Below are 9,582 nucleotides of genomic sequence, written 5' to 3' on the forward strand. Positions count from 1 at the left end.
TCTCCCTTTGAATTATGTTGACTGACTCTCTTTAGGGAAAAAAATTGACCGTAAACATGAGAATTATTTTCTAGAATCTGAATTCTATTCTGATGATCTATATGTCTATCCTATTTCACTACCACACTGTCTTGATTACTGTAGCTTTGTAGTAAGTTTTGAAATAGAAATGTGTGAGCCAATTTCTGCAAAAAAACACTTGAAATTTTTTATATGTATTACATTGAACCTGTAGATCAATTTGGGGTTTAATACTTCTTAACAACATTAAGTCTTCCTGTCCATGAAGATGGGATGCCTTTATTTATTTAGACCTTCTTTAATTTTTTTCAGTGTTGTTTTATAATTTTTGGTGTACAGATATTTCACTTGTTTTGTTCAATTTAATCCTATTTTATTCTTTTTAATGCTAAAAAGAAAAATGAAACTATTTCATTTATGTTTTATTCATTGCTAGTATATAGCAGAGTATTAATTTTTGTATATTGATCTTGTATCCTGCAAATTTTTCTGAATTTGTTATTAGTTCTAATGGACTTGTTCAAAGTATTCCTTAGAATTTTCTATATACAATATCATCACCTACAAAAATAGTTTTATCTTTTTCTCTCCAATATGATGGCTTTTATTTCTTTTTCTTACCTAATTGCCCTGTCTAGAGCCTCTAGTACAGAGTTCAACAGAAGAGGAAAAAGAGCATCATTGTCTTTTTTTCTGACAAGGAAAAGCTCCCATTCTTTTGCTATCGTATATGGTGTTAGTTGTGGGATTTTGTAGATGACCTTAATCTGTTCAGGAATTTCCCCTGTATAGCTCTCTTCAAGTCTCATTAATGAGAAGGGCCGAAATATTATAGTGAGTGTGATCTGAAAATTCTTTTGGGACCTCATGACCTTTTCATTGTTTGTAATAAGGTGTGGTAAGGTGTGCCCACCAGATACAGGTTTTCTTACTCTTTATCTGGAAAAGGGAAAATATTGCAGAAGGAACTTCTTTATGTCTTTCTTTTCCTGTCCCCAGAATATTCTTCCTTATATGTCCCCACATGAGAGCAACAACTGATTGTGGTGGGTAAATATGAGATAGCTTTTTCATATTCTGTCCTTATCTCTGTAGGATGCAATATATTCATGCATGCATTTCTGTAGTATATATGTCACAGACGTTATATAAAATAAGTAGTAGGAAGGCAGTAAAGGCGTCAACTCAGAAAAACCTTCTTAATAAACTTTTAAGAGAAAAAGATGTTATCAAGTCCAACTTACAGTTTAGTTGCCAGGGGATGTAGCAAATTAAGACTTGATCTGCATTATGGAAAAAATTGCTGATTTGATGATGATTATGCAGCAACAGGAATTATAACAAAGAGCTGCCAGGTGCAAAATGGTCCCTTTAGGAGGCCCAACCATAACAGCTTATGTTGGTTGATACTGCTGTTCAGCAAGATGAGGTCACACAGGAGGCTCAGGTTTGATTCCCAGTCCCCCAAAATCAGGTGCAGTAGTGCACTCTACTGTACTAGCTACTCAGGAGGCTCAAGCAGGAGAATTGCGACAGAATGAGATGCTGTCTCAAAAAAAAGGAAAAGGAGAAACTGAGACCCAAGAGCCAATTCTCGACTGCTGACTCAGATAAAAAATAGTCCTAATAAGAAAAACACACTATAGAAAAGTTATTGAATGGCTTTGGTGATGGTTCTTAAATTTTCTATTGCTTGCTTGCCATTTTCCCCAAAGGCTATATACATTTCCAATTTTCAACTTTTACCACTTGGCCCTTAGCTCTGTGTAATGCCTAGGGACCAATAAGTGCTGCCCCTGGCTGCCCTATAAACCTCTCCCTTAGATGGCAGAATAAAAACTCCACATGTCTTCTATTTGCTGGAACTGAGCCTGCACACACTCAGGTTCAACTCTGCTTGGCCATGCTTTCTTTGTGTATGATAATCATAACCTAAAATGCAAACCATAACATTAAACAAAAAAAAATCTTTAAAGTCTATCTCATGTAATTTCAGCACCACAAATGGGTTGCTGCGAGTCTTAATAACAAGCCCAGTTCTGCTCTTTGCATTGTAAACACACTTTGCTCTCTGATAGAAGTGAGATTGTTCTTCACTCATTTCCATTCCACTGAGTTCACCATTTTAGGCAACAATGATAGAAATTTAAAAATACCTTTAAAGGACCAGAGATTCTGCCTCTGTTTCAAATGAAGCCATAACCCAATTCACAGGGTAGGTTAAAAGTTAGGTAATTTGAAATTATTTCATTTGTTGAAAGATGACATCACTTATTCCTACTAATAATGTCATTTAGGTAGAAGGGTATAAAGGAGAGATGGAAGCAGAAATGATTGTGATAAATGAAAATTCACAACAGTACTATACATTGTTTGAGTCTTGGTGTGTGCTATATTTTCGTGCCCCTCCAAAATTCATATGTTGGGACTTGATTGTATTGTAAAGGTGTTAAGTCAAAATTTAATCCCTTTATGGTGTCCCAGGCTGGGGCCATTGGGTATATTAAGGTCATTAGAGCAGGTTCCTTATGATTGCATTCTGGTGTGTTTATAAGCGGGAGAAGAAGAATAAGCAGAAAGTTGTAGACAGCCACTTTGCTAAAGATCCTGCCCTTCACCATGGTGCCTTTGTACCTTCTATATGGTCAGAATTACAAGTCAAATTAACCTCTACGCTCTCTTTTTTTAGGTTTTTGCTACAGGGCGCATACACTTTCCAGAGAGTTAGCTACAAAGACAGAGAAAGGGAAAGTGAGAAATCACTCCCTGGGGGATGGCTATGCTGCAGTCCCTTTTCCTCCATTCTCCTTTTGGGATTTTGGGCATGCACACACACATGCCTGGTGTGATTTTCAAGCTATCAATTCTGAGACTCGAACTGCAGTTGGCTGTGTGGGAGTCCAGCGCCTTAACCACTGTACCACTTGCTGGTCCCTTCAGTCTCTTAAATTCACCCAGTTGTAGGTTTTTCTGTAAGGAAGGTAACAACAAAGTAACACAGAAATTGGTGTAGTCAATGGGATTGTGTTTCTATAGATATCTGAAAATGTACAACCAACTTTGGAACTGGTTAAGGGGGAGAAATTTGTAGGAGAAATGTAGAGGAACAGCCTAGATTCTGGTGGAGGCTCAAAGGAATAGAAATGAATCAAAGCTTTATAGAGATAGGTTGGTTACTAGAAAACTGATAGAAATATGGCACATCTGAGGAGGTTTCAGAGAAAAATGAAGAAATTGTTAGAAATTAGAGAAAAGGTCGTATGCGTTACACTATAGCAAAAATTATACTGCAAAGTGCTCATGTCCTAAGATTTTGTGGTATTTTTAATTTAAGAGTGATAAAGATCTGGCAAATGATATTTGAAGGCAAAATATAGTAGGAACTGCATAGTTACTGAAAACTGAATTTAGTGAAATGAGAGAGGAACAGGATGATTTAAAGATAGAATTGATCATTAAAAGGGAAGTAGAGAGGAAACATTTAAAAATCTGTAGCCCGGCGTGATGGACTAGTTGTTAAGGAAATGACCACTGATGGAAAGGATCTAGGTTAAAATGGTCAGAAGAGTGGGAGTAAAGCCTAGTTCATAGATCTTGGAAGCGCCCTTCTTGTCACAAGCCTAGAAACCAAGGAGAGCAGAATGGTTTCAGGGCACCAGCTCAGAGCAGGTCTCTGTTCCCTGTATTTTGTAACGTGTTCCTCGACCCTGACTGTGTTGCAACAGCCTCATGTGGGACTCACTCTGCCATTAGGTTGCTGCTTCACCCTCTGCTCCAGAACTTGCAAATGGTAGATTTTAGTGGTATGCGTGTGAAGCAAATTCTACAAGCTTACAGAATTTAAGAGCAGGCAAACATAAGTCAAACTGGAGAAACGCAGACCTTCACTGAGATTTCAACGAACCCATTGGAAAGTCGGGAAGTTTAAGCAGATACCTACCTCAGGGACAGAAAAATTCCATTAGGGAAAGCCAAGTAGAACAGTGAGAGCCCACAAGAAAGGAAGTATCTAGTGGAATTATATGGATTTGGCCACACTTAAGACCCCAGAATTATGGAGTGAGCACCGGTCTGAAAGAACTGCAGATATGAGACTCCAGCTGGAGAAAACTGAAGTGTGTACTAAGCCCAGCCAAGCTGGAGAGACAAGGCTTCCTGTTGTTTCAGGAGCCCCCCCAGCCCCACAGTGCACACAGGATGTGGCACATGGAGTTTGAAGATTAAATGTCTGCCTTCTTGGATTTCAGGCTTTCTTGGGACCTGATACTCCTTTCTTCTGGTGAAATGGAGATTTCTACTCCATGCCTGTTTCACCATTGTATTTTGGAAGAATGTAATTTGTTTTTGCTTCCCAGGCTCACAGCTGGAAGGAGTTTATTGGGTTTCAGATGAAACTTCAGACTTTGGAGTTGGTATTAGACTGAATTGATACCTTAATGTGGGGAGGTGAGGGTGATATTAAGATGATTTTGTATGTAAGAAGTACATGAATTTGGGGGGCCAGGACAGAATGCTATAGTTTGGATGTCACTCCACAAATCGTATGTTAGTACTTGGCTGTGTTGTAAAGGTGGAAAGTGAAAACCTAATCTCTTCATGGTATCTCAAGATGAAGCCTTTGGGTGTAATACACCATTAGGGCAGGGTCTGTATGATTGAGTTCTAGTATGTTTATAAGAGGGGAAGGGAAACCAGAGTCAGATAGAATCTTTTTTTTTTTAAAGAATTATTTTATTTAACTTTATTTATTATTAATATTATTATTTTTCAATTTGATCAGAGAGAGACAGAGAGAGAGAGAGGAAGTGAGAAAGCAAGCCACCAGGTCCGAGACTTGAACCGTGGTCGGCCATGTGGGAGTCCAGTGCCTTTAACCACCACGCCACTAGCTGCTTTGCTCAAGATCTTGTCCTCTGCCATTTTTGATGCCTTTGGACCATTCACATCGCCAGTCAAATAAACTGTTGTCTTAAATTCACCACTCTCAGGTATTTCTGTAAGCAATGCAATAACAGACCAAGAGACTGTGGGGGTCTGGGTGTTTCATCAAGTGCCATTGATCCCTGTGAGAGATACTGTAGTGCTCTATGCTGGCCTTGAGTCCAGGAACTGCTAGAAACTGAAGGTAAGAAGTAAGGAACTGCCTAGAACACCTGACAAAGGGGAAGAGTTGATAGATAAAGGGAAATGAAACTTGATTTGTAACTTCATGTACACTAAACAAACCGAGGCAAGACAAGTAAAAGGCAGGATGAGTTTGCTAAGGCCATGCTGAGCTATATTGGTATGTTGTAAGCAAAGCAGAGAAATTGCTCAGGTCTTAGGCCCCTGAGGGGCCTAGTCAATGAGGAAGCATATACCCAGAGTCTCTCCTGTTGCCCCCACTTAGAATTCTAGGAGAGGGATTTTCCATTTTGCTGCTGGATAATAAAATTCAAGCTCTAATTTTTCAGGCAGTTTATAAAATGGGCAATAGCTAATGTCATAGTAAAATCCTAAAAAACGGGAACTATTAAGGAAGTGATCACGAAACTCTAAAAACCATTTCCAAGATTGAATCATAAAAATGTAGGCTAAATACATGGTGATGAGGATAAAGAAGACTACTGCTACCAAAGAAGTCATTTCAATTCCCACATGGATGCCCGAAGAGAAATGAGACTCTATCTTAGAGGGGAAAAAAAAAAAAGTGTACTCAGTTATTTTCCAGAGAATTTGCATTAGCGTTTGTGGGTTTATTTTGAGTAAATTTCCCCAGAGAAATGTCTGAGGATGTAGAGAGTATAAACAGGGTCAGAGCAAGAAATGGAAATGACACTCAAATTAAACAGGGCCCTAGGTAGCATGGCACAAGCATTGGATGCTGCTGCACAGTGCTGAGGCCATGAGGGAGAGCCCCGGGTTTGGGCCCCAGGTCAGCCTGACCTGAAAACGCTGAGTATGCCTGTAGACATGCCCGTAATCTTGGCTGGCTGGAAGGCTATGGGAGAGGGAGAGATCATGATGTCACGAGACCCTGTCAAGAGTTCCTGTCTCTTTCTCTTGAAAGAAAGGGAGGAAGGAAGAAAGGGAAGAAAGAATTTCTAAAAAAAAGAAATTAAATAGGAGTCAGATGGAAATTCTGTGCAGGTGACATGTTTTTTAATCCAGTGAATATTCCTAATCTCTCTGATAGGGATAATTAAAATTGTGGCAGGGTTAGGAATGAGATGTGATAAGATAGGGGTAGGGAGAAATTATGTTATCCTTAAAACTATGAAACTAGAAAGGGAAAGGAAGAATATTCAATCCACCTTTTGGGTACCATCAGATGGTGTAATGGTTACGTTGCTGGACTCCCATGTAGTTGATCATGGTTCAAATCCCAGACCCGGCAGTTTTCCAGGCACATGTATGTGTGTGCCTAAAATCCCAAGAAAGGAATGGAGGAAAAGGGATTGATTTCTCACATTGTCTCTCTCCCTCTGGCAAGCACACATGCCTGATAGCAAAAATATCTCAAAAAAAAAAAAAAAAAGAGAAAAACCACGTTTAGTTCCTCCGTCTGTATTGATCTCAGCCATCTCCAGATACATAATGCTTTCTCAGGAATACTACTCAGAAAAAAGTTTATTTGGTCTCCAAGTAGAACCTGACTTCAGATGACATTAAAGCCTTGGGAAATTATTGGGTAGTAGATTATAAGTAAAACTGAAATATAGTGGATTACATAAAGACTAGGAATAAAAATGTTTATAAATCCAATTTTCTTTTTTAGAAAAATAAAAATTCAATATTGAAATATCCTTTTTTAAAGAAACATTATTTTTAGGAAAAAGGTCACGAAACACATAACATAGTTACAGTATACAGACAAGGCTATAAAGGAGAAATTTTTATGAGAAATAGTCTTAGAGTTTAGGGTTAAGAATTTAGCATATGGGTTCTTGTTGTACTGGTATAACAAAGGTGACTTAGTTATGATAACTGGCCAAAACTTGACTTCCCTTTTAGGGGACAAGTACTTGTGCTCCCAAATCAAATGTCATGGCCAAATAGTGCAAAGATAGCTTCCCAATAATTTATTGCAACACATACACACTCAAAAGCAAGAAGCAGGCAAACATACAGGGGAATAAGTAAAGAAAAGAGAAGAAAACACATCACAGGAGCACTAAGTGTTAGTGATGAACTAAACACCGTGGCTTCATGGAAGAAACCTCCAAATGGTCCAGAAAACTATTCCCCTCCCTATGAAGCCCAAAAATTCATCCAGAATGCTGCTGAGACTCCAATGATGAGGTCAAGGGACTGCCCACGGGGACAGCACCTCTGGCAGCCAGTGCTTTATTGAGTAAATCCTCATAAAGAGTGGAATCATAGTAAGATGTGTCTCAGATAAAAATTCAAAGGCACTGCTATTTATAGTCCAAAAAGACGCATTATCTCAACCTCCAGATGTCAATTTTTGAGGAAAAAGTCCTGGGTACTCAGTAGCTTATTTGCATGTTGTTGCACATTTGTCAAGGTGGCTATCAGCTAGCCACGTGGCTCAGTTTGTATTACAAGATGAAAATTCATACGGTCAGAATGGAGTTAATGCTGTCAAGACATTCAAAATGGAATTAGCATTGCCAAAGCGCGATTATAAATAAATATGAGCTTCTTTGGATTCTATGAAAATCTTAACACATAAATCATTCCATGAAAATATACATCATATCATTTCTGTATCTGTGAGCTCCAAGGTGGGATGAGAGGATTCAGAAGTATAGTGTCCTTCTCTTCACAAGAGGATACATTGCGATAAGCATCCCACTTGATGTTTCTGGAGTTGGGATCAAATCTCAATGCCATGTGTGCCACGGCTTATGAAGATCCATATTTGCTGTGTAAGAGTTGACTATTCTAATCAAATAGAACTTAGTGTAGAATTTGGTTTTAACATATCTAAGTTTTAACAAATTTTATCGTATGCCATACTGTATTATAATTAGACATAAATACTAACTCTTAGTATTTTTCTTTTATTTTAAAACCACAACAGGCACATGTCGGTGCATGTGTATGCCCAACATCCTGGTGGTATGGAAAAACAGAGGAAAAAGTACGGAGTTGTGTCATGGCCACGTCCCATAGGTGGTGTTCTCTTTATTTCTCTCTCTCTCTCTGGAACACACATGCCCTCTGCAATTAAAACAAATACATAAAAATTTTAAGTATTAAATTTTTAAAATTCAGTTGTAAGATGAGGTATGCTTTCAATTTCCTCTCAGTTCTTTTTTTAAAAAATAATTATTTTTACTTAATTAATTTATTTATTTTAATTTGGCCAGAGAGAGACAGAGAGAGAGAAAAAGTGAGAAAGCAAGCTTCCAGGGTCTGGGACTCGAACCACAGTTGGCCATGTGGGAGTCCAGAGCCCTTAACCACTATGCCACCTGCTGGTCCCCTCCTCCCAGTTCTAAAGGTCCATGATTATATTGAGTTACTTTCACATCCAAATTTGGGTAAATGTGATTTCAGGGGTTAGATTAAAGCATTTTTCAATCTTGGTTATATATTATTACTGAATGACTTTGAAAGCTTTTTTTTTTTTTTTAAATGATGCTTCAGTTCCACCATAGCCATTTATATGTCGTTGTCTAGGGGCCTATGCTTTGGCATGTGGCATTTTTTAAAGTTCCAGGTGATTCCAGTATGCAGACACCGTTGAGATTTACTGGGCTGGACAAATCCCAGCCCACATCTTTCCCAGCCACTTACTATTGCTCCTGAGATTTTGGCTACCTATTTATCTTCCTAGCCTCATCTTTCCCACTCCCACCCTCCCCACAAACACACACACTAACAAGCTACAGCGGAGCCAGATAACTTGCCATTTAGCCTCTCTTCCCAAATTCTGTCTGACCTCTCTCCCTTCGCTCTTGTTTCCTCTGACAGGATTGCCCTCCTCTGACTAATTCCAGTCTTAGCAGACCTCATCTTAGGAAACTTGTCTTCAGACTCCCTCATGGACTGTGCCAGGTGCCTCTGCTCTGAAGTCTGGAAACATTTCATACCCCCCTCTCCTTAATGGGGACTCTGGATCATACAGGTGGGTAATCACACTCCCCCAGGGTAGGGATTGAATTGTCCTCCTTATATTCCCAGAGCAAGGTAGGAAGCTAGGCATCGAAGAAATTGTCAATAGATATTAATTGAACAAATAGATTTCTTCAACAAGACATCATTTATTCCACAACCAAAGACGATTTTTAACATTTTTTATTTATATGTTTTACTTCACTGTATTTTGTAAAAACATATCCTTATTACAGGGAAAAATAAGCATGACTCATACCCTGAGAATGCATATATTATCAGCAGAAACATATAACGCTTTTGATGTCTCATGTCTCTGGTGCGTTGGGAAGAGTGTCTATCAGCATAAATAAGGCAGTTTTTATTAAGCAGTGAGCTATTATGTGCCAGAGATTGTGCTAATTGCCTTGTTTGGGGTTTCTTATTGAATCCCCATGCAATTCTAGGATGCAGGTATTATCATCTCTAAGTTAGTAAGGAGGAAAGAATTTTAGACAG

General features: G+C 38.7%; 1 long non-coding RNA gene across 2 annotated transcripts in view; it reads left to right on the plus strand.

Annotated features, from left to right (window-relative positions):
* LOC102478987 (uncharacterized) overlaps positions 1 to 9,582 on the plus strand; it is a 59,408-nt gene that overhangs the window by 40,873 nt on the left and 8,953 nt on the right. For both annotated transcript variants that reach the window (XR_001370351.2, XR_334461.3), the window contains exon 2: positions 8,944 to 9,097. This is a non-coding gene — a long non-coding RNA (uncharacterized LOC102478987). The remainder of the gene's footprint in view (positions 1 to 8,943; positions 9,098 to 9,582) is intronic.

The sequence above is a fragment of the Tupaia chinensis genome, unplaced genomic scaffold, assembly GCF_000334495.1.
Source record: "Tupaia chinensis unplaced genomic scaffold, TupChi_1.0 Scaffold000225_1, whole genome shotgun sequence".
NCBI classification, from domain to species: domain Eukaryota; kingdom Metazoa; phylum Chordata; class Mammalia; order Scandentia; family Tupaiidae; genus Tupaia; species Tupaia belangeri.